Source organism: Adiantum capillus-veneris, chromosome 12 (genome assembly GCF_014529385.1).
Source record: "Adiantum capillus-veneris isolate H3 chromosome 12, ASM1452938v2, whole genome shotgun sequence".
In the NCBI taxonomy this organism is placed as follows: Eukaryota; Viridiplantae; Streptophyta; class Polypodiopsida; order Polypodiales; family Pteridaceae; genus Adiantum; species Adiantum capillus-veneris.
This window is the reverse complement of record NC_140942.1, coordinates 25024559-25048344: the sequence shown is the minus strand read 5'-3', so window position 1 is coordinate 25048344 and position 23786 is coordinate 25024559.

Sequence of the window (23786 nt, the reverse complement as noted above, 5' to 3'; positions counted from 1 at the left end):
ATCTAACTCATCTGTTGCATCTTAGTAGAGGTCTGAAAAGACTTGTTGAGCTTTCATTAAGTCCTTGGTGTTGGGTTTATGCTGGCCATGTCCGGCCGCCCATCTAACTGCTACTAACCCAAGTGTATAGTACACTTGAGCTACTCTTCAATATATGTGTACATTATAATTGGGGGCTTTAATCTTTGGCTCACCCCCTTCCATACGTGTGTCTGTGTGCTCTTTCTCCCTGCCCACAGCTTCTCCTTCACAGATCCTGCTTCTTCAATTGGTATCAGAGCGACAGGTGGGAGCAGAGAGTTCAGCCATAGCTTGAGCTCGGAGCTTGAGCGGAGTTGAAGCTCAAGCTTAGAGGAGGAGAAGAGAGAGGTCTGCACATCAGATTTGAGACATTGCAAGAGAGTAATGTGCTTGCAGATGGTTGTGTACTGGAGTGTGTGTGTGCTGTAAGTTTCAACACGTTTTAGTGTTCATTAAGAGAATTTCTGATAGAAGCCGTTTTTGGAAATTCTGTCCGTTAAAGCTACCGAAAACAGCGTTTTGCAACTTTTTTCCACTCACGTGCATCTACTAATTCCTCACCATTTGGAAGATACGTTTGATCAGGAGATTGTATGCAGACAACAACATGTTTCTTGCAGATCTGCATTCTACAGGTGTTTTGCCTCTTGTGTGAGGGCTTCCATAGCTCTTTCATTTCAGCTCCTACATCCCTACTCTACACAGGTTTCCGGCATCAGATTGCGTTTCGATAACGGCATCGACCCACAGAGTATAGGTTGCAGCATTTATGTCAGTTTTGATTCCAGTGGGAGCAGTTTATATGGGTACATGCATATTTTAACACTTTTTACAATGTTTGAGCTCTTTTGAGAGCAATTTGCCTCCCTGCAGGGATACTTTTTGGCATGCATCTGCTTTTGGCGCCTGTTTGTGCGCAGTGACAGCCTTGTACGTCTTTGTGGATACTGCCAGTGTACGTCTTTTGTGGAGCCATCTTTTGGCTAGTACGGCAGTCCCGGCCATTTCTGAGACTTGGTCCGGAAGATAGCCATTTCTGAGACTTGGCTATACGTTTTTTGCTGCATAACCTACGTTGTTGAGGGTCGATAGCGTGAGGTTTTCATTGAGCTGGGGTATTCTCAAATGTGGAGATACCTTCGGTGATACAGGTAGCTGGAGCATCCCTTATGAGGCCTCGCCATAGGATATGTATAGAGTGGTATAGGTGCTTTTGACGCCGAGTTGGCGGTCTATGGTCAGTTTGACTGTTGATGCGCCTCAGTTGGTCTCTATATAGTATGCTTTTGAGAGGCATTGCTCTCTTCTATGCTTTGTGAGTGACATACTTGGTCATTTTGTCTCGTATTTTGGTTGACATAGTCCCAAATACAAAGGAGACTCTGTCGAAATTTTCCCAGAATCTTTTGGTAGTTTTGTCACCATGTCTACTAGCAAAGAACGTGACATTTATGACATAAAGAAGTTTAATGGCACTAATTTTCAGCTTTGGAAGAACCAAATGCATGATGTGCTTGTCCAAAAGAAGCAAAAGTTGCCTATTACCTATGCGGCTAGAACTGAAGATATGCACATGACTTAGTTTCGGTGGGAGGAGCTTGATGAGCTATGCAGGTCTACTATTAGACTGCACGTTGGAGAGTCGGTGTACTTTTCAGTTGTAGAATGCGAGACTGCTCATGCTTTATGGCAGAAATTATGCGACACCTATGAAAGGGATACGGCTAGCAATAAGGTTTTCCTGATGCGAAAACTTTTCAACCTTCGTATGAAGGAGTCAGCTAGCATTGCTAGCCATATCAATGATTTTGATTCTCTTTTTTCCCAGATTCGTGCATAGCGCATGACCATTGATGATGAGATGAAAGCAATCTTTTTGCTTTGTTCGTTGCCACCCTCTTGGGATATCTTTTGCACAACTGTTAGTAACTCTGCTCCTAATGGTACGCTAAAGTACGATGATGTTACTAGTGCACTTTTGTCAGAGGAGATGCGTCGAAAGACCATGATTAGCTCGCATCATGGCAAAGCTCATTACGTGCAAAGGGATGATAAGAAACGTAAGGGCCGTTCTTCGCGATGTGAGTCCAAGAAAGAGGGCAATAGAGACGCATCAAAGGATAGATCAAAGTCTCGTGGTCGCCGCAATGTTCAATGCCATTATTGTGATAAGTTTGGTCACATAAAGAAGGATTGTTATGCTTGGAAGCGTGACAAAGGTAAAGGCAAAGGCAAAGACAATGATGATAAAGAGGAGAAACCAAAGAGTTCGGTTAAGATTGAAGAACTGAACATAGTGCAAGATGATTGTGATGCACAAGACATCAATATGTTGACTGAAAATAATGATGTATTTTATGATGCACAAGAAACTATATCTTTGCAGAGTTCTATGCCAGCAGAGCTACTTGTTAGTGGTGAAGTGTCCCATACATGGATTCTTGATTCAGGTGCTTCGTTGCATGTCACACCTCATAGGCATTGGTTTACTACATATGAGGAAACCATTGGCACTATTACGCTAGGTGACAGCTACTCTTGTGACATTGTGGGCATAGGTGATATTGCTATGGTTATGGCAAATGGGGTGAGGTTTACCATACATAATGTGCGTCATGTTCCAGCTTTGACACGAAATTTGATTTTGGTTGGACGTCTTGATGACTTGGGTTACAAAGTCACTTTTCATGAGCAGTCTTGGCGTATTGAAAAAGGTCATCTTATTTTAGCCCATGGTTCTAAAGTTGGTACACTTTATCCTCTTTATGTATCTGACAAGAACAGTGTTCTTTTTGTAACCGAGCTACCAACTGTTGCTTTGTGGCATAGCTGGTTAGGTCATATGTCAAAGAAGGGAATGGAAACTCTTTCTCGTTTGGGCTACTTACCGTCTTTATCATTTTCTGATTTTCCCTTTTGTGAACACTGTCAATATGGTAAGCAAACACGAGCACATTGTTCACAGTCTTTTGACAAAGAAAGAAAGCCCTTAGAGCTTGTGCATACTGATTTATGTGGGCCTATGCCTTCTAAATCCCATGGTGGTGCGTCCTATTATGTTACATTCATTGATGATGCAACACGGCATGTTTGGGTCTATGCCATGAAGTCTAAAGATGAGACTTTTTCTTGTTTCAAAAAGTTCTTATCTAGTGTGGAAACTAAGTCTGAACATAAATTGAAAGCTTTACGCTCAGACAATGGTGGAGAATATGTCTCTAAAGAGTTTTCAGACTTCTGTTCAAGTAGGGGAATTAAGCGCGAGTTTACAGCTCCTTATACCCCTGCACAAAATGGTGTTGCCGAACGAATGAATAGGACCATTCAAGAGAGGATTATGTCTATGCTATCACATGCTAATTTACTGCAAGCGTTTTGGGCTGAAGCATTATACACTGCTGTGTATTTGATCAATAGATCACCACATGCTTCATTACAGTTTCGTGTACCTTTGGAGTTATGGTTAGGACATAAGTTGTCTTATGAAAAACTCCGTACATTTGGCTGTGAAGCTTATGCACATGTACCCAAGGAGTTGCGTGCTAAGCTTGACCCTAAGTCCAGGAAATGCATCTTTATTGGATATGGTGTAGATGGTCAATTTGGCTATCGTTTATGGGATCCAGAAAGCCGATCAGTAATCCGTAGCAGTGATGTTGTCTTCAATGAGACCAAGATGCATAGGCAGCCAACGAAAGAGGTTGAATCCCGGAAAGTGACGTTTTCCGATGTATCACCTCCTACACAGATAGCTCCAGAGCCAATTACTACACAGGCTAGTACAAGCTCTGATCAGCCAAGGAGATCTCAAAGAGTCTCACATCCGCCAGAACGGTTTGTTCTAGGCGTGGACTTTGTGTTGCTGATAGATAGTGGTGAGCCTTCTTGTTACAAAGAGGCTATGCTAGCCAATGATAAGGTTCAGTGGGAACATGCTATGAAGAGGGAGCTATCCAGTATTGCAAAGAACAAAACATGGGAACTTGTTCCATTGCCAAAAGGTAGGAAAGATTTGCCTTGTAAATGGGTTTACAAGAAGAAGATTGCATCCAATGTTGAGAATTACAAAGCTCGTTTAGTGGCCAAAGGTTTCAAGCAAGAATATGGTGTAGATTTCCTGGAAATCTTTTCTCCAGTGGTCAAGATGACGACACTAAGAATGTTGCTTGCTTTGGTTGCCACTGAAGATATGGAGCTTGATCAAATGGATGTCATTACAGCTTTCTTACATGGTGATCTCGAGGAAGAGATTTATATGCAGCAACCTGAAGGGTTTGTGCTAAAGGGCAAGGAACATTTGGTCTGTAAGCTTTTGAAAAGTCTCTATGGCTTGAAGCAATCATCCAGACAATGGTATCAAAAGTTTGATGCATTTATGCGTTCCCTAGGCTATAAGCGCAGTAATGAGGATCCATGTCTTTACGTGAAAAGACAACCAAATGGACAACTTATTATGCTTATCCTTTATGTAGATGACATGCTTATTGCTGGTCATTCTAAGAAGGACATTGCTGACTTAAAAACCAAGCTGAAAAATCAATTCGACATGAAAGATTTGGGTGAAGCCAATCACATTTTGGGTATGCGCATTACTCGTGATCGTAAGAAGAGGTTGTTGTATGTGCACAAGGTTCTTGATCGTTTCAACATGCAGAAGGGGAAGGCTTTGAGTACTCCATTGCCTGCATACTTGAAACTTAGCAAGAAAGACTGTCCCAAATCTGTTGAGGAAAAAGCTGCGATGGCTAAGGTTTATTATGCTTCAGCTTGTGGTAGTCTTATGTATGCCATGGTGGCTACAAGACCTGACATTGCACATGCAGTGGGAGTTGTCAGCAGATTTATGTCTAACCCTGGTAAAAAGCATTGGGATGCTGTCAAGTCGATTCTCAGATACTTGAGTGGCACTGCAGATAGACATTTATGCTATGGTCATGGAGAGTTATCCATTAAGGGATATGTAGACAGTGATTATGCAGGCTGTGTTGACAGTTGCAAATCAACTACAGGTTGGATTTACACATTTGCTGGTTCTGCCATTTCTTGGAGATCAGTTCTTCAAGATTGTACATCCATTTCCACTACAGAGGCAGAGTATGTTGCATTGAATGAAGCATGCAAAGAAGCTATTTGGCTTGCTCGCCTAGTGCAGGATCTTGGATTGAAGCAGTGCTTACCAATTCTTCATTGTGATAGTCAAAGTGCTATTGCCTTGGCTAAAAATCCAGTGTTTCATTCCAGAACGAAACACATTGATGTGCACTATCACTTCAGTCGTGAATGCCTGGCAAACAAGAGCCTTGATTTAGTGAAAATTCCTACGTCAGAAAACACAGCGGATGCACTCACCAAGAGTTTCTCCAACCATCAGTTTCAACATTGTCGTGAGTTGATGGGCATTGGGTAAGATAGAGACTTACTCATTCATTCTCTCTTTTGGCCTCTCACATTGGCCATCAAGTGGGAGATTGTTGGGTTTATGCTGGCCATGTCCGGCCGCCCATCTAACTGCTACTAACCCAAGTGTATAGTACACTTGAGCCACTCTTCAATATATGTGTACATTATAATTGGGGGCTTTAATCTTTGGCTCACCCCCTTCCATACGTGTGTCTGTGTGCTCTTTCTCCCTGCCCACAACTTCTCCTTCACAGATCCTACTTCTTCACTTGGGTTCCTCATTTTTGTCTTCAATGTTGAGGATTGAAATCATTTGGATAGGAATTATATCATAGCCATCCTCATTGCAAAATTGAGTAGGCATAGACGTATTCACACATACATCCATTGTCGCTAAAATTTGAGTCCACTCAAATGGCTCAAACAAATACTCTGAAAAGGCTTCAGGTACATAGGCTTTGTCTGTGTAGTCCCTTTCTATGATACATTCTTCTCGTTTTAAACTCTCATTTTTTGAAGCTCCACACATCCAAATAGGAGTGTCTTTGTTTAACTAGGATGGAAGCTTAGTTTCAGTCAAAGAGACTGAATCAAACTCTTGTATGAGTGTTTTCAAGACATCTCTATAAGTGTGATCTTTTAGATTTACTCTTGTTATAGATCCCACTTGCTTCAAGTACAGATAATTGTTTCCCCAATCTTGGATCAGTTGTACCTGTCGCATGAAAGGTCTTCCCAATATGATTTCATAATTGAGTTTTTTTCCAAAGTCTACTATGGCAAAAGTGTGTTGATATTCAATTCCACAGGAACTGACTATCAACTTTTCAAGCAGCCCTAATGGTCTCTCAATGTGTTTGTCAGCCAACTGCAATTTCATTCGAGTTTGTCTAATGGCTGGTTGTCCCCAAGATTCCCATACTGCTTTCGTGGTTATGGCTATGCCTGCTCTACTATCCAGTATTGCCATGGTTTCAATGTCATTATATTTCACAGGAAGGGTGGTGTTTCCTTCTTTCCCTTCGTAATATTCTCCGACTTTGTTCATGGGAACAGATCGAATCTCTTTGTTGTGCATTTTGTTTTTTAGTTTTTCTAAATTTTTTGAGATTAACCCCATTATCCCCACCTTCTGTAGGGTTTTCTGTAGATCATTCCATAAATATGGTCTAAATTTTAACAGTTCTCCCAAGGTAAGAGTGCATTGGATGGGTGTAGACATGATTGAATGAATGTTGTCTACTTCTAGGGTCTGTTCAACTCTTTTTACTTGAGTGGTCTTACACACTATGGATTCATCTTCGTTATCTCCCAAGTAAGAAGGTAATGTTTTCAAGGTCAATGGTTTCAACATTCTTGAAGCTTCAGATCCGCAATCCCCGTACAAGGATTGTACATCCATGTTCATATCGGAAGGTAGGTTATCCAACCAAACTTCCTCTATAGGAGTTGACTTTAGAGTTAGGCTCCCATCATTGATCTCTCTAACTTTTTCCCATAAGTGTCCTGGCCAGTCTTCCTCTACGAATGGAATTCCGCCTAAGGCATCTTTGGTGTCCGACCGGCACTATAAGTTCTGGTTCTTTTGTTTCAAGGTGGGGTTCTGCCACCACATTGGATTTTTCTTTAGTGTCTCTTACCACAATCTCTTCAAGTTTTGTGATACTTTCAAGCTTGGGTTTTTGTTTTTCCAGCATTTCTTGCGTGATTCCTACCAAATTTTGATAAGCTTCCATCTTAGCTGCTTCCATGTCTGGAGAAGGATAGTTTTTCCATTTGTTTTCCATGTTTTGGCCTGCTTTAAGTCCTTCTTGGTAGGCTTCCAAGGCAGCATTAATAGGCTCAAATTTTTTATCAAACAACCAGAATGGATCCTCCAGATTTCACGGTTGTTTCCTTGATTTCACTTCCAGTTTCTTTCGAACTTTCTTGAAATAGCTTTTTTGCTTTTTCCTCGATTTCAACCTGTTGTTTTTGTTTTCTCGTCTCATATCTTTTGCTTTGGCTCCTTTTGATTCTTTGAGAGGAAACTTTTATATTTTCTGAATCATCAGAGGAGTTGTGTTTCTTTTTCTTGGCTTGGGCTCTAGTGATTACCTTGATTAGAACAATCGGTTCATTCTCTGATGAGCTACTAGGTATCACTTGGACAATCTTCCGGAAAGTGTCCTCCCTTTTTTAGGACAATCTTTCAGAAAGTGTCCTCCCTTTTTGCAACATTGTATGCAATAGGCTTCAACTGGCTTGAGGTTTTTGTCAGGATCTGGACATTCATTTTTGCAATGATCATGTGCACCACAATTGTGACAGTTTCCCGTTCTTGGCTTAATCATGGGTCTTACCATGGGAGGTCTGACACCTTGATTAGCTACATAATACATTGGTGCGAGCTCTGGTGGAGCATAAGTCACGGTTTCTTCCATTGGTGGTGGAAGTGAATTATACCAATCTCCTTCTACATCACTGGAGATGGACTAGGCTCTGCATAGGGTGTAACAAGTACTAATGCTTGTTCATCTGTGACTCCTTCAGAGTGCATGCACTTTATAGGCACTGCATTATGTCCAAGGTACGGAGGTTGTTGTCCCAATACAGGTTGAGGTCTTTTCATACCCATTGGTGGTATTTGAGCTTGGGCCATGTTAGATTGATATCTGTACATGGGTTGTCCTTGTGGCATCATGGGCAGGTACTGAACATTCCCATCATACTTTGGTCTAAAGTAGCACTCGTGGGTCTCATCGTTGGTTCATTTACCCTAAATTTCACACCATTTTTGTGGCCTAATTGGTTGTCCTTGTTGAGGTATCCCTTGTCCTGGTCCCCTCATAGGTGCTTTTTGCATGTTGTTCATCATGTCGTTCATCCTTTTGAGCATATCTTCTATGGATGAAAGTGGTGCTATAGCAGCCGTTCCCACTGGTGCTGGTTTAGTGGATGTTGTTTTCTCACTTTGGTTATCCTTAGGGACATCTTCTTTGTTAAAAATATTACAATTATCTTCTAAGTCAATAGCATCTGACACACACTCTTCTAGGGTTGTATGCTTTTTACTATAGAGTATAGCATAAAGTTCTTTGTTTAACAGTCCCTCTAGAAACAAAGATACGAGTTGTTCTTCTGCAGGTATCTCTAGCCTTGGGCATCTGGCAATGTATTGTATTATCCAAGTTGCACAATTCCTAATAGACTCACCATGTTTCTATTTATAGCTGTAGATTTGTGCTACCGTATTATGTTTGATCCCCATTTTGGAACAAGCAGCTACAAATCCTTGAGCTAATGTGCTCAAGTCCATGATTGACCTTGGTGGAATGTTTTGGAATCATGTCAATGTTTTTTTTTCTAATGTCATCCGAACCCCTCAAATTGAGTATGGAAATTGATTATACGTTCTGCTCTTAGCACTTGCTTAAAGATTGCTAAGTGGTCATATGGATCCCCTGATCCACTGTATTTTTTGACCCATTCGCGTCTGTTTGGTTCAACTCCCAGTCTCCTGGGAGTTGGTCCTGCTCCGAGTCCTTCAAATCAGTCTGTTGAAAATAGTGACTCATGTAGCCCTAGATTGGCCTTAGTGTCACCCGGTTTTCTACGTGATGAGGTGGTTTCTGGTTTCTTAACATTACTCTTAGATGATCTCTCACGGCGTTCATCTCTTGAAATTGTTTCTGGTCCTTGTCCCAATATCCAATCCCTTATGAAATACCCTTGGTATTTGGTTTGTTCTACCTCCTCAAGAATCATCATAACAAATTTGTTGTTATAACAATCCCTAAGCAGGTAGGTTGGTAGGTCTACTAATCCCTTATCTTTGATCTTGAAGATATAGATGATCTTCATGGCCGTTAGTTGTCTTGGTTTGGCATGCGCAGTCCACAGAAGATCTTTTATGTTTCTATCTTCCCAACAATAGACTCCAATCCTAGGATTATCTATACTAAGCCGTTTCAAAGGCTTCAAATCTACTTAATCGTATCCCTCTAATTCTAAAGTTGGTGGTCCTTCTTTTGCTGACATATCTGTGATTATGGTGTTTACTTATATGCCCCATTTGTCTACCACATCAAGGTTTTCGACTTGTACATACTGAGTTTTGTTTCTGTCCATGTACATTTTTCCTTGTTTGTTTGCCCTAATCTCTTCTTCGAACTCAATACCATGGTCATCAATGTGAATAGCATACTCCTCCTTAGGGTCCAAGTAAACCTGGGCTCCATGGAGATTAGTCTTGTAAAAACAGAGTATATGCTTATAGCGCATTGTCGTTCCGGTTTCCGAGTGAGTCGAGTTAGAAGACATTTTAGATGTTGAATCTGACAAAGTGTCTGAGACTTCTTCAAGAATTGTGTGCAAGGAATTGCCTTGATTCACGCTTTCTTTGGTGGATACTCTACTGGAGGTTTCTCCGAGTATGCCCTGATTTCTTAGTACACGACCAGGTCTAAGGTTCATATGGACTTATGAAGCCCTGGTTAGAGTACTTACCTTTGGATTGACTTGTCGTCAATTTCCACTTGATTTGATTGCAATCTCTGCTGTCAAGCCACCGATTCCTCGTCTGCAACTTGATTCCTGTACAATTTTGATCAAGTTAGCTATTCTTCCATAAAGACAGTAGAGTTTTTGCTAACTCTTGTGATTGGTCTTTGTGTATCACCTTAAATTGAGCTATGGGAGTCAAAAATTGACTTTCAGATTCGAATTTAGCAAAAAATCAAAGGATTAATCTGCAACATGGAAAGTGAGTGAACATGTACCAGTTTTGATCCGATTGAACCCAAAATTGCCCGGTGGCTTTTTTATTATGTTAGTCTAACACTGTACAAGTTCAAAAGTCAAAACTGATGTCCCTGGATAGCAGTAGTAAATAATCGTGATTATTTACTTTTGCTAGTTTTTTACACTTTTAGGATTGGTTTGGCTAGTGTACAACTTGTTAAAGTCCCTCGACAAGTTTCATCAAGTTTGGACAAAATCTGATCAAGTTTATTAATTGTTTGGTGTCTGCAGACTCTGATTTCAAAAATCTGGCTTAAGTCTCACTTTTTTGATCCAAATTCCACCAAAATTGATTTGTGAGGTCTACTTGGTATGCTTGACCTTGTGGTATACTCACATTTGCAAAATTATCAATTTTTGAAGCAGATGTAAATAATCATGATTATTTACTCCAGCTATATTTTTGCAACATTTTGTCACAACTTTGATAGAGATCTGTTAAGCACCTCAAGTTAAGGTCACTAGACAAGTTTCATCAAGTGTAGACAATTTCTGGTCAAATGGTCATCAATTATCTGTCCGCAGACTAACTTTGTAAATTTGGTCACAATTTTCACTCCACTGATTCAAATCTTACCAAATTTGGTTTATGGGCTTATTACAACATGGTAAAACTAGTGGTATGCTAACTTGGTCAAAAAAGTTGAAAAATGGGGCATATGTAAATAATCGCGATTATTTACAACTGACAAGTTTTTGTATCTTTTTGGTCAACTAAGCATGTACACATGTTTATCACGTCAATATAAGCCTATGAATCAAATTTCAACAAGTTTGGACAAATTTTTTCCCAATTTACACTCAAGATTCAAAAAGTCAATACAAACTTTAGCTTTTACCCAGTTTTTTGCCAGTTTGGTGATCCAAATCTTTTGGACCTTCAAAAGTTGTTTCTACACATGCAATGAGTCAATGATATGAACCTTGGTCAATTTAGAGCAGAAATTTAATAATCGTGATTATTAACTTTAGGCTTGGAACGAACACTTTTTTGCAATTTTTTCAAAGACAGTCTTTACATGAGCTATTTTAAGCCTATGAATCAAGTCAAAACTTAATTTGGCCTAAAATATCAAGGAAAAGTAAATAATCTGAGTTTTGGCCAACTCTTGAAATTTTTACCTCGAAGTGACCTTGAGCTTACCAACTGTTTCAGACAACTTTTAAGCTTACTCTCCAATCAGATTGAGTGGTTTCGAGTTTTTTCGTGCTATTTCTAGCCGTAGATTTGAAATTATGCAACTTCCAATAACAACTCACACTTGATTCTTTCAGAGAGAGCAATGTTCTAAAATACACCTCGGATCCTACTTACCCTACTCCTAGATTCTCATGCAATGGGGTTGTGGAAAGTGTCCACAAACACTCGTTTTCTTGTCTTTTATGGTTTTTTGAGCACTGATCTTAAGACTTGTCTCGTCTACCAATCATCCTCAAAATCCTAATATATTTCTACAATCCTACAATCCTAAAGGCACTCAGCAAGTACGATTACTTCCAAGCTACCTCTACACAGCAAAAGATGACAATCTTAAGCTATGCGGTTTCTAAAAGAAAATTTTGAACTCTAGGTGATCCTAGAGGAAGTTAAAGGACAACTTCACAAGACGCTCATGTTTTTCCCTAGTTTAGGTCTTTTCGATCCCCGACAGCAGTGCCAAATGTGGGCCACATGTTTAACCTCACCATCCTATCTTATTGCAGTATTAGCGAGAATCACGATTAAATTTTCAATCCATGGGACAAAGCTGACTCGACTAGTGTATAGAGGCTACAAGAGGTTGTCAATATCTTGGAAAACAACTAAAAACTTGCATCTAACTCAAGTTATACTCAAGTGACTGAAATCACCAAAAGCCAATCACTCATCGACAAACAAATCACATCCGTTACAGCATCAAATGACATCCAAACGTAACAAAACTTCTAGGACATGTTTATAAGACCTAAGCACACATGCTTATGGTCTCAAATCCCACTTTAGGTCAAGTTTCAAAATTGTGATTATTAACAGCAGTGGATTTTTGACCTAGTGGTTTTCGACCCAGAATGCATCTAAATGCTTAGAAATGATGTCCCAATATCCCAGATATGCTTAGTTTTTGATTTGACAATGTAAATTCCTAGCTAAGATGAAATTAGGCCACGGGTCGGCGATGCCAAAAGCTACGAAATACTGTGATGTGTTTACGTCAATGCTAGAGCTCTTACCTGCGGTTGTAATGCAACAAACGCGATTGCAATGTGACAACGGGGAAGGGAGTAGGAAGCACGAGAAGGAGAGGAGTGAGCGCCGTTAGCTCACACTGTGTATTTTATTATCCAAAAACTTATAAAAAATTTACAAAAATTGGCCTATATACCTTAGCCAAGGTTTTTGGTGGTCAAAACTAATAATCTGGGAGTTTTACCAAAGATGGGTAATGATAGGTGATACAACCTGGAAGCTTGTAGCCCCGGATCATTCATTATAGAGTTTATCTGAGAAAATAAGAGTTACAACATTCCCGATTTATCAAAATAATAAGTGTTTTACAAAGAGAACTCCGAAAAATGGTATCCGTGTTAGCTTGCTGCTAACAGGGTTGCTCGTGGCTGTATGGATTGCTGTGTAATGTACCCAACATTTTTCAATAAACACTATTTCATTTAATTTGCAAAAATGTTTAAGGTTCACATTCTATTAAGTCATAGAGCGTTCTAACGAAACTTGAGAATAAAGAAAGACCATCTATCATGTCATTAAATCTAATATCTAACTTTACCAAATGATATTCTCATATTAAACTGATCATTTAATGTGGTAGAATAAACGGGAACAAGAGTTAGAATAGAGACATGTGCTTCTATACCTATCTCAACACGGGACCAAAAGGAGAGATGGTTGCATCTCAAGACGGGTCTAAAAGGAGATGTTCTACCAAAGAGCAATGTGTAATAAGTGCTTCTTGACTTATCTCAGCAGGGAACCAAGAGGAGAGATGGTTACATCTCAATATGGGTCCAAAAAGAGATAGTCTATCAAAGAGCAACGTGCATCTAATGGAGATTAAAAGACCTTAGGGCTAGCTTCATTAAAGACCTCCAATAGTTAGTGTTAAAAGTCCTTTGACCTTAGGCAAGCTAGGGCTAAGCTTGAGGTGGGAACCCGACCTAAGCTTGAGATGCTTGTCGTGCTTGAAGACTAAGGTGCTTGAGGTGCTTGTCATGCTTGATGACTAAGGTGTGTGCTTGATGAATAAGGTGCTAAGGTGCTTGAGTCAAAAAGAGACCCTACAAACTTAATGATGAAGGTGCTTGAGAAGCTTCCCATGCATGGGGGCATAAGGTGCTTGAGTCAAAAAGATACCCTACAAACTTAATGAGAAAGGGGCTAGAGAAGCTTCCCATGCATGGGGAGTGAGGTGCTTGAGTCAAAAAGAGACCCTACAAACTTAATGAGGAAGGTGCTTGCGAAGCTTCCCATGCATGGGGGGTAAGGTGCTTGAGTCAAAAAGAGACCCACAAAATTAATGAGGAAGGTGCTTGAGAAGCTTCCCGTGCATGGGGGGGTAAGGTGCTTGAGTCAAAAAGAGACCCTAAAAACTTAATGAGAAAGGTGCTTGAGAAGCTTCCTATGGATGAAAGTCCCAAAGTTAGGGGAATGTTTGACTTAACCTTTCACTCACCCAAAGGGCACCGCTTTTCTCAAAGGGCACATGGGACACATGTCAGACTCTCCCTATGCTTAACCACATGGTGTGCTTGAATGCTATTGGTTGGGCTAAAGAGGGGTCCAATGAGCTTCTAGTTCCATCCAACAAATATCTAGATATTTTCAAGCTCTCTCTCTCTCTAAGGGGTAAGGAGGACACTTGTCCAAAGACTACCCATGTAATTGAATGCGTGTTGCATGTGATTGGCTAGGGGGGAGAGGAGTCCAATGAGCTTGAAACATGTGTAAAAGCTACAACACGCCCCAAGCAAGCAAGGGCGGTGCTGGGGGGATATACACCACACACACACACACACACACACACACACACACACACACACACACACACACACACACACACACACACACACACACACACACACACACACACACTCATTTTGTGAATTCATTCTCACTTGGTGAAGTTGAGGAACTTCACCTGCTTCTCCAAGCTTGTGAGAAGTGAGAGCCTACACCAATACTCTTGGCTATGGAATGCAAATCCAACCAAGAGCCATGCTTCAATGCTTAAGCTTGCCATCTTCTCCATCTTCATTACCATGCTATTATGTATGCTAGCAAGAAGAGTGATGATAAGTGAGGAATTATTTCTTTCTCCTATGGAATGTTTCTTCTTCCTCTTCCCTATCCTCATTCCCCGCTAGCGCTCTCCACCTTTGAAGGTGTTTGAGGCCTTGGGACTGAGGCTTGGCATAGTTAATGCTTTCTACAAAGTTTATGTTATGCTTGTGATGCATGAAGATTTCCATCTTCATTGCATCACCTAGGTCACAAGAAAGGATCACAAAGATTGTATTATACCAAGTCTCTCTTGATGGGAGAAACTATAATACAAATGCCTATTGGAGGGGGGACCGGCTCCATATGAATCCGGTCCTCAACTATTGTCATGTTCTCTAAACTCTCTCTCTTGCAAAGTATTGTTCATGCCAAGTTAACTAAGTACCATGTTTATGTTGCTACCATCAATTAAGTTCACCCGCTATGCTCACAAAGTAATCTCACAAAAGTGCTTCACCTAATTTCCTAATTCTGCTACTCTCAAAGTTCATAGGCCATTTCCATTACATATCAAGTCGCCCCAATCTTCTGGGATTGGGGAACTCACTATTGGTATCAGAGCCTTAGGTTTAAAGTTTGGTTTCTTAACCGTCTGCACTATTCTAGAGCTTGATTGCATGAATACTTTTCTTGAATCTATTATCCTATCTATTTTGTAGCACAAGTTTATCGACACCAACTATTTAACTATCTTCAAAGCAATATATCACACTCCTTGCCAATCACCAATATTCAAATTTTGAGAGAACGTGTTCCACATCCTTGACAAGGTTTTTGCACCTCACATCAATTTTGACCCACCAAATACATGGTTATATACAAGTCGTTGGGTTCGTGGAACAATCTTTGCTATCCGAGCATGTCACATTGAACACTTGGAGATTGATCTACATCGAATCAAGTGGGCTGAAGACTTGAAGCTGATTCCACACTTTCAATTTTATGAAGCACCATTGACTGTCATGGCCCTTGATGGAGTCACAATTCGTAATCGATGGATCTATGTTCAAAGTGACATCAATTATCCCTGCCAATTGAGTTGTTATCGATAATCACACTTGACCAACCTTCAAGGAAAAATTTTTCATTGGCTACTCCGAGCTTCCTCTTGTGTTTTGTTTCTTACATCCATGTCATAAACCACCCAAGTTTTATGACATGTCAGCTGATGTGTATTACAGTTATGATTGAAACCTCTATTATATGTTCTCTTTGGTAGACTCCTATATGAATTTATGAATAGTAATGTTTTGCTTTAAAAGAATTGTTTGACTAATTAAGTCATGAGATTGATATAAGCTATGACTGGTTAAGTCATGTGATTAAGTTTTAATCGACTGAATAAGTCATGATTGGTAAAGTCATGTGGTTGACCTTTTCGTGGGTTGGATATGTCTAAGTCTAGAAAATACCTTAGTATTTTGAGTTATTATGAATATTAACACTAATATATGTGTACACCCAGGAGAACCCTCAAATTACTCCTATTAGAACGATGCTATGTATATGGAGATTCAGGAGAAGAAGTTATTGCTCAAACAAATGCAACCACCTTATTTTAAAGGAGAGGGTGCTGATATTGAGAAGGATGTAAAAGTATGGATCGAAGCTATGGATGATTAATTCTTGGCTGCAAAGACCGCACCCTACAAACAAAGCGATGCTAGGGATGTTTTGCCTCCCCGATGAAGAAAAGTTGTGGTGGAAACAACATTGCTATTGTTGGAATTAGGGTTGCGGGAAAACACACACAGCTTGGAGAAGACGAAGGAAGATCAAGGCACATAATAGAGAGTATATTACTTAGTGTGCAATGGAAAGATAGATAGCCCTAGAGTGATGGGAGTATATACAATGCATGGGGGAAAAAACCTCCTAAAGAGGGAAAAAATACCCCGACGGTCCTAGTGTGTTCACACACATCACGACCACATGTATATGGTAACAAATCCCCCTTGGGAGTGATGCAGTGAACGAGGGCTGGCACGAAGAGTAAAGGGAAGTGCCATGTCCTGAGGACATGATCAATCCACAAAGGGGAGCAAGCCCAAAGCTTTGCAAAAAGCTTCGAGCTTCTCATGAGACAATGCCTTTGTGAAAAGATCTACAAGGTTGTCCTGGGTTGGCACATAAGCCAAGCTCATCTCTCCTGCTGAGAGCCTCTCCCTGACATAGTGGTAATGTGCCTCAATGTACTTTGTGAGAGCATGAAAAAATGGGACAAAGGTGCATCCAATTTACTGTCACGCAAAGTGTGCACCAACCATTTTGGCATACCTCTAGCGTGCTCATTTTTAGCCCTTTCCTCATCAAGTACATTATGTACATCTGCATCAGTAATAGGCTGATCTGTAACATTTTCAGAAACCCCCATAGGCTGTACATTTGCCTCATTGGAGCTTACATTCGTATATCAACCATTGAATAGTGTTAACCCTCACGGCTCACGGACACCCCATCACCTACGACGGACGTGTATTATGTATTTGGTAGAGTCAGGTACCGGGCTTGTCGGACCATTAGGAAAAGGGTAAGAGTGATCGCCGATGAGAGGCGCACTCTAACTGGGACATTCAAGGGATTAGTTGGCTAAGCATGGGCGCCCAAGTGTGAATGGGGTGAGCTCATATAAAAGCCAACTAAACCTAAAATTCACTCATTCTCTCATTTGTGCAATAGAAGAGTGCTCTTGCTCCATCTCCATCTTCTTCTTCTTCACCTCCTTGTGTGTGTGTGTGTGTGTGTGTGTGTGTGTGTGTGAGAGAGAGAGAGAGAGAGAGAGAGAGAGAGAGGGAGAGTGTGTGTGCGATCGAGCATTACGAAGGCACGACGGCGGCGAAGCGGTTGAGCGCGGCACGACTGCAGCTTCTTCTTCATCGCGGCGAGGAATCCACCACGAAGGCGAGCGTAGAGCGGTGAGTGACACACCCTTTGCTCTCTTGAGCTTGCTAGTTTAGGCTTGTTGTGTGCTTGGAGCCGTCTGCGGCTCGCACACGGTGTATCGGCAAGTCCCTTGCTTCGACAGTGCGACAAGGAGCGCACATTTTTTGCGCCGCTGCCGGGGATATGCCCTACACTAAGCTCGGTTAGCACTTTACGCTTTCTTGTGGTGCAATCTCTATCATAGGAAAGGCACGGAATGAGTGTGTGTAGTTGTGTGGAGATTTCTATTTTTTGCGTTTTCTACGTTTTCTGGTTTGCACTGCACAGTTAGCATTTCTTGCGTTTTTGCATTTTTTGCATTTTCTGGGTCTGTCAAGTTTCAATTTCTGCATTTTCTGCGTTTTCTGTGTTAAATTTTCTGTCAAGTTCCAATTTCTGCAATTTTCTGTGCTTTTTCAATTTTCTGCATTTCTTGCGTTTTTTCAATTTCTGCAATTTTTGCATTTCTGCATTTTCAATTTCTGTATTTTCTGCATCAAAGATTTTTTTTTTTAAAAAAATAAAAATAAAAAAAATTCGGAAAATAAAAACGTGAGTGGGCGGTTAAATTTTCAAAAATAAAAAACGTGAGTTTTAAAACGGACGGGTTGGTTTGTATAAAAGATAGATCGGGACCGGGATCATTTGCCCAAGCCCAAGCCCAAGCCCAGGCCCAGGCCTCAGTCCTCAGTCTTATGATATATACTAGACTCACTCTTATATATATACCCTACCTCCTCAAGAGGGAATGAGAGCATGTGGGACAAGTCCTCCACTCTCCTCCCTTCTCTTCCCACTTGCACCCTTAGACTTTCTAGTTTGGGCCTAGTTCCCTACTGGAAATTGACAGTTTTAGGGATTCCGAGGGCATAGAGTGACCAAACGGAGGGCTGTAAAGCACGTCACGACCCTCTGACCGAGACGCTCGTTTTGAGCTATCATACGCTCTATTCTATAGCCGGGTGGTCAGAAAAAAAAGGACCAAAAAGTCAAATTAAGGAAAGACTTGGGTTGCAAACACCCAAAAATACTAGGTGAGCAGCCTTCACGGGCACTCACTGACACCTTAGGGTATCAAAAGCACATGCACTTACGCTCTGGACGAGTGTTAGAGCACGATCACATTGGTAGTGCCTCTGTTCATACGGACACCCATTACCCATCCACGATAAGCTCTAGACCCTCAGCGGAGACACAAGGTAGCACCACCCAAGACCCTAAAATAGCCGCTAGTGATTCCTCCTCCGACGCAGAAATCATGGAAGCATACCCTACCCAAAACACTGAGAGAGAAGGCCATGCACCTCCCGAAGCTCCACAACCTAGTACTAGTATGTTTAGCCGTTTCATGGAAACATTAGGTAGAGCTACTCGCTCGGAACCTGATGCAAATGAAGCACACGAAGGGGGTGGGGAAGTGGACTCTCCTTTCACATCGCACGTGGACCCCACCCCCCCAAAGAGTGTCCATGTGGATATCCTACCAACTTCTTCCCAAGAAGGCCCTGTTGAGTTGCCTCCTTCAGAAGTTCCCTCTAGAGTACCGTTGGTGACAAGTAAAACCACGGGGAGCAACATTGCTTCTACCTCACAAGAAACCGTTAACACGTCGACTCTAGAAGGATTGTTCATTAATGATCATTGGACATACGACCTCCACACTGAGGTGTTGACGGATCTACACTCTGGCCACGCCTACCATGTAGGATGGATAGAGATTGTACAATCCACCTCTAGTGCCACGAGCATCGAAGATCAACAGAAAATGATCTGTAATGTTATCCATGGCAGGCAAAACCGAGGGGTAAATATACTCTCAACTGGCCCCATGAGATTTTTGGATACGAGCAAGGCTCAACAGCCTACTCTATCACAAATGGAGACTCCTCTAATGAGCCCCATGGACCCATCTTACGTCATTTCACCTGGGGTCTCTATGCAATCTGAGCCTCCGAGCGACAACTTTAGCTTCCCTAACTTGGCTCAACCCTCTATTAAGGAAAACCCAGTGCTCACTCCAGGGATAAGCCTGACAGAGAATGTACCGATGACATCTATGGTTAGCGCAGTGCCACTACCTAGTGTCGTAGTACCTAATATGGGGCCTCGACCGTATGTGCCTCTAGCCCCTTATGCACACATGGCCCCCACACCTCCAATTGTACCACTTGCTTATGCTCCTCGAGTGACGCTCCCTAGCCCTTATCCGAGTGGACCTATGCCCGGTTATGTTCCATATCCTGCATCATCCACACATATGCCAAGACCGGTACCCGTCCCTCTCCCACATATGATTCCAAGAGTACCTCCACCGGCCCTGCCTCCTCACATAGGTGACTTGGCAGCGTTTGCTCAAACCATAGGTCAATCTATCGCGGAAAATATGCATCATGCATCTGATAGAGAGCCTAGAATTAAGGCACTACAAATTGCCAATCTCACGCAAAAATTCAATGGGGACGAAGATGCTAGAAAACACATTGAAGTGTTTGAACAAGTATGTGATTCCTTAGGGGAACGCAACGAACTACATAAGTGCAATGCCTTAAGCTTGACATTAAGTGGGAAGGCTGGAGATTGGTATAGAACCCTAAGGGTGGACGAGAAAACAATCTACCCTACCCTTTGAAGGTTGTTCCTAAAGGAGTACATACGAGAAGGTGTGCTTTGGGGTGTAGCATCTCAGCTACAGAAGGCCGAACGTAAGGAAGGAGAGTCAGTAAGGGACTTCATTAGTCGTCTAAACCACTTAAACTCTCGTTGCCCTGTAAATGAGCGCTTCAACAATAACCAACTGCTTGATCGATTCATTCGAGGGTTGAGGAATGAAGGAATCTATAATGGACTAGTGATTAGAGGTATCACAACCTGGGAAGATGTCACTGCCAATGCAATCCAATTAGAGGACAACTTGATGATAGCAGGCATGAGGGTGTCTACTGACACGAGATCCACTAGCTCACAAGCCATTGAGTATGAACCCATGACTGCAAAGCCCATTGCCAATGAGCCAAAGGTATTTGAGACATTCTTGACAGACCTCACCAAGGCAATCCAAGAGTCTCTTAAGGATAATCGACCCCCTCAAAATAGTCACATGTATCCAAGAAGGGAGCAACAATGGTGTTCCATTTGCTTAGGTCCACATAGCACTAGTGAGTGCCCTACGTTTAGAGTAAAATTTAATGGAACTTGCAATGCATGTGGTAGGTATGGTCACCAAGCTAAGGATTGTTTAATGATCAAACGTATGATGGCAAATAGACCACCTGTAGCCTGGACGGATACGCCTTGAGCTCCTGTATTGATGCCTGCTCCACCTCTTGAGCAACTACCGCAACACATGGTCCCTAGATCTCAAAATGTTGTACAAGCTACACCGCTACCACCTCCTGTGCTAGGACCGCAGCCCCCGCATCCAAGAGTCGCCCCTATGAACCAAGTGGGTTGCGAGCCATCTAATGCTTATGCAGATGGCTGTGAGGAGGAAATAGATACTAGTATTGCCTACGGACTTGATACATTGGAAGAGTGTCCTATATACTACATGGACGATTGTTGGGGACAAGTCAAGCCGGTTTATCAAGCTGCTGCTCTCGCATCCAGAGGTCAAAATATCAACACCCAGGCTAGGAGGCCACCTCTTCAATGCTACAAGTGTGGTGGACCACATCGAGTAGCGGAGTGCCCTATTAGGTTGCAAAAGAATGCTGCACAGATGCAAATGAATCAAGGGAGTACGCCTGCAATGCCAATACTCACATGTAATCGTTGTGGCATAGATCACTTGATTGCCCAATGCCCCTATAACCCAAATGTGCCTAAAATCACACCCCTAAATTTGGTCGAAATTGCTAGTGTGACATCGCCAATACCACCCGTCGCACCCGCTTATGCGATTACACGGTCCATGCTTCAAGGGCTAGGACATATCCTCGAAGAGAGAGATACCGCGTCAGTTATCCAAGCAAAGAAAAAGAAGACACGAAGGAAGAAGTCGCAGAATACGGAAAATTCAAAGCCAAGTTCCAAAACAAACATAGGAACAGGAGATGACCCCGTGTATATGAATGACCTCAAGGATGATTCAGATTCAATCGAGACAATGGAGACTAGAACCAATACCACAAAGGGAAAGACCGACAAAGAAAACCGTAACATGGAACCAAATGAAAACCGAATAAGAGAAAACCATAAAGAGCCTCTGAAAACACCACAAGTGTTTCCAAATCCAATCCAAGACCCCCAAGATAAACCGCAGGGGCAAAAAGGGAAGAATCGTAAAAAGAAGATTGGGACGTACCCAAACCCAGTAGACGAGATTGAGCAGGTGAAACATCTAAGAGGTTTAGTGGAGGAGACTCAAAGGAAACTAGAACCAGAACCCATGCATGTCAAAATTCATGACACAGTGTTTCCCACGCAAGTTCATCCACCCCACATGAACCATAGACCGTTAGCCATATCTAGTATCATCCAAGAAGGGAGTGAGGACAGGACATCAGAAAGTGAGCATACACCTTTCTTGTTGGAAAGGATGTTTAACGAAGGAATACCTGATCCCATTGAGGAATATGAGATTCCATCCTCACCAGTTCCTGGTCAAGGACCTACACCCTGCAAAATGCCAATGAATGTTGCCAAACTAGTGGACTTCATGTCTTCTGAGGTCCGAACCACGATCATAGCAAAGCTGTATGGAGATCCTGAGTTATTCCTTGCACTTCGAGCATTTCTTAATGGAGAGCTACGAACGGGATTACCGCAGTTTGCGCAACCAAATAGGCCTGACTCGATTATGATTGATGAGGAAAATCATGTGCAATCACTTGACTTAGATGGACACGAGTCTGTGATCGAGGTACCCATTAACGAATTAGGGCAGTATTTTGAAGGCGACGAGTCTAATGCGACCCTACCCATCACTACCAAGGGATTAACTATAAAGGGAATTCTTGATGGTGGTGCGGGAGTTAGCATCGTTACAAAAGATTGTTGGGAATCCATGGGAAAACCCCGCCTCAGTGTTACTAACATTGTGGTAAAGATGGCAAATGGTACCATAGCCAAACCTATGGGGATGCTCAAGGATCTTAAGATCAAAGTTCTAGGACACAAGGTACGACATACGTTCATTGTAATGGATTTCTCTAAACACCTTATGTCATATGAAATGATTTTAGGACGACCATTCATGAGGGAAGCACAAATGGTTCATGATTGGTCTAAAAATCATGTCTATTTGCAATTCCAAGACTCTGTCCTTAGAGTGGATTTGGTGACTGGTAAGGTACACCCCTTAGGGAGTAAAACCATTATTGATCATCGCTCTGACACCACAGTTCACTCGGCCCCACTACAATATTGTTACACTTGTAAGAAGGATACAGACATTGGCAAAGATTCTCCTTATATGGATATCTTACCTGGGATGACTGAGTCGGACAATGTGGATTGGGTCCACCTAGCAGCAACCATAGACACTTGGGAAAATAGGGGGACGACCTGGGTAACACCAGAGGGGGATGAAATGCCTATACCCTTAAATATGCTACAAGCAATGCATATCGCTTCCGACAAGACTCATCCTAAGGTAACAAAGAAAACATACAAGTGGGTCCCTAAAGCTTCCTTAGTGACCATAGCTAGTGCTAAAAAACAGAAGCCTTGTAAGAAACGTACCACTCACTCCAAGAAAAGTAAGAAAATGTTGCGATGGATCCCTAAACGACTATTGGAAGCCCAAGGCTACTATCAAGGAAATGATCAAATCTGGGTGCCAAAACGTAGATTGTGCTCTTACCTATCACCTGACCCAAGTGAGCCCAATCCCGTAGCTCCAAAACGAATCAATGATCGTGGAAAGAAAAAAATCACAGAATGCTACACACCCGCTCCCGAGCTAGTTTGGGTACCAAAGAAAGAACGAATTGTTCCACCTAGCTCAGGAAGGGGGGAGTCCCATGAAGCTTCTAGCTCCTCATGTAATACATCCATAGAGGTAAAAGCTTCTACACAGCCTCCATCTATAATAGTGGACCTCCATGAAGCTACAAAAGAATCCACACCTCCCAGTGTTCAAGAATCACCTGATGAACCACTTCAAGTTCGATCCTGGGAGAGTACCTTACCACCCTTGCAACTTGACGAGGCACCTAGGGTAATAGAAAACTACTGGCAAAAATCCTCACCTATTACCAACTGGAACAATTGGTTTCAAAGGGTGACAAGCTCATTTCAAACGGTATGATCTACCCAAGGAAGGGGGGAGTGTTAGTGGACATCCATCATTCACTTGCTTCCCTCTCAACCTTTTTCCCTGACCTCTTAATCTCCGATCTTAGGGAATGTACATATAAAGCTTTATACTCACAAAAATAAAAAA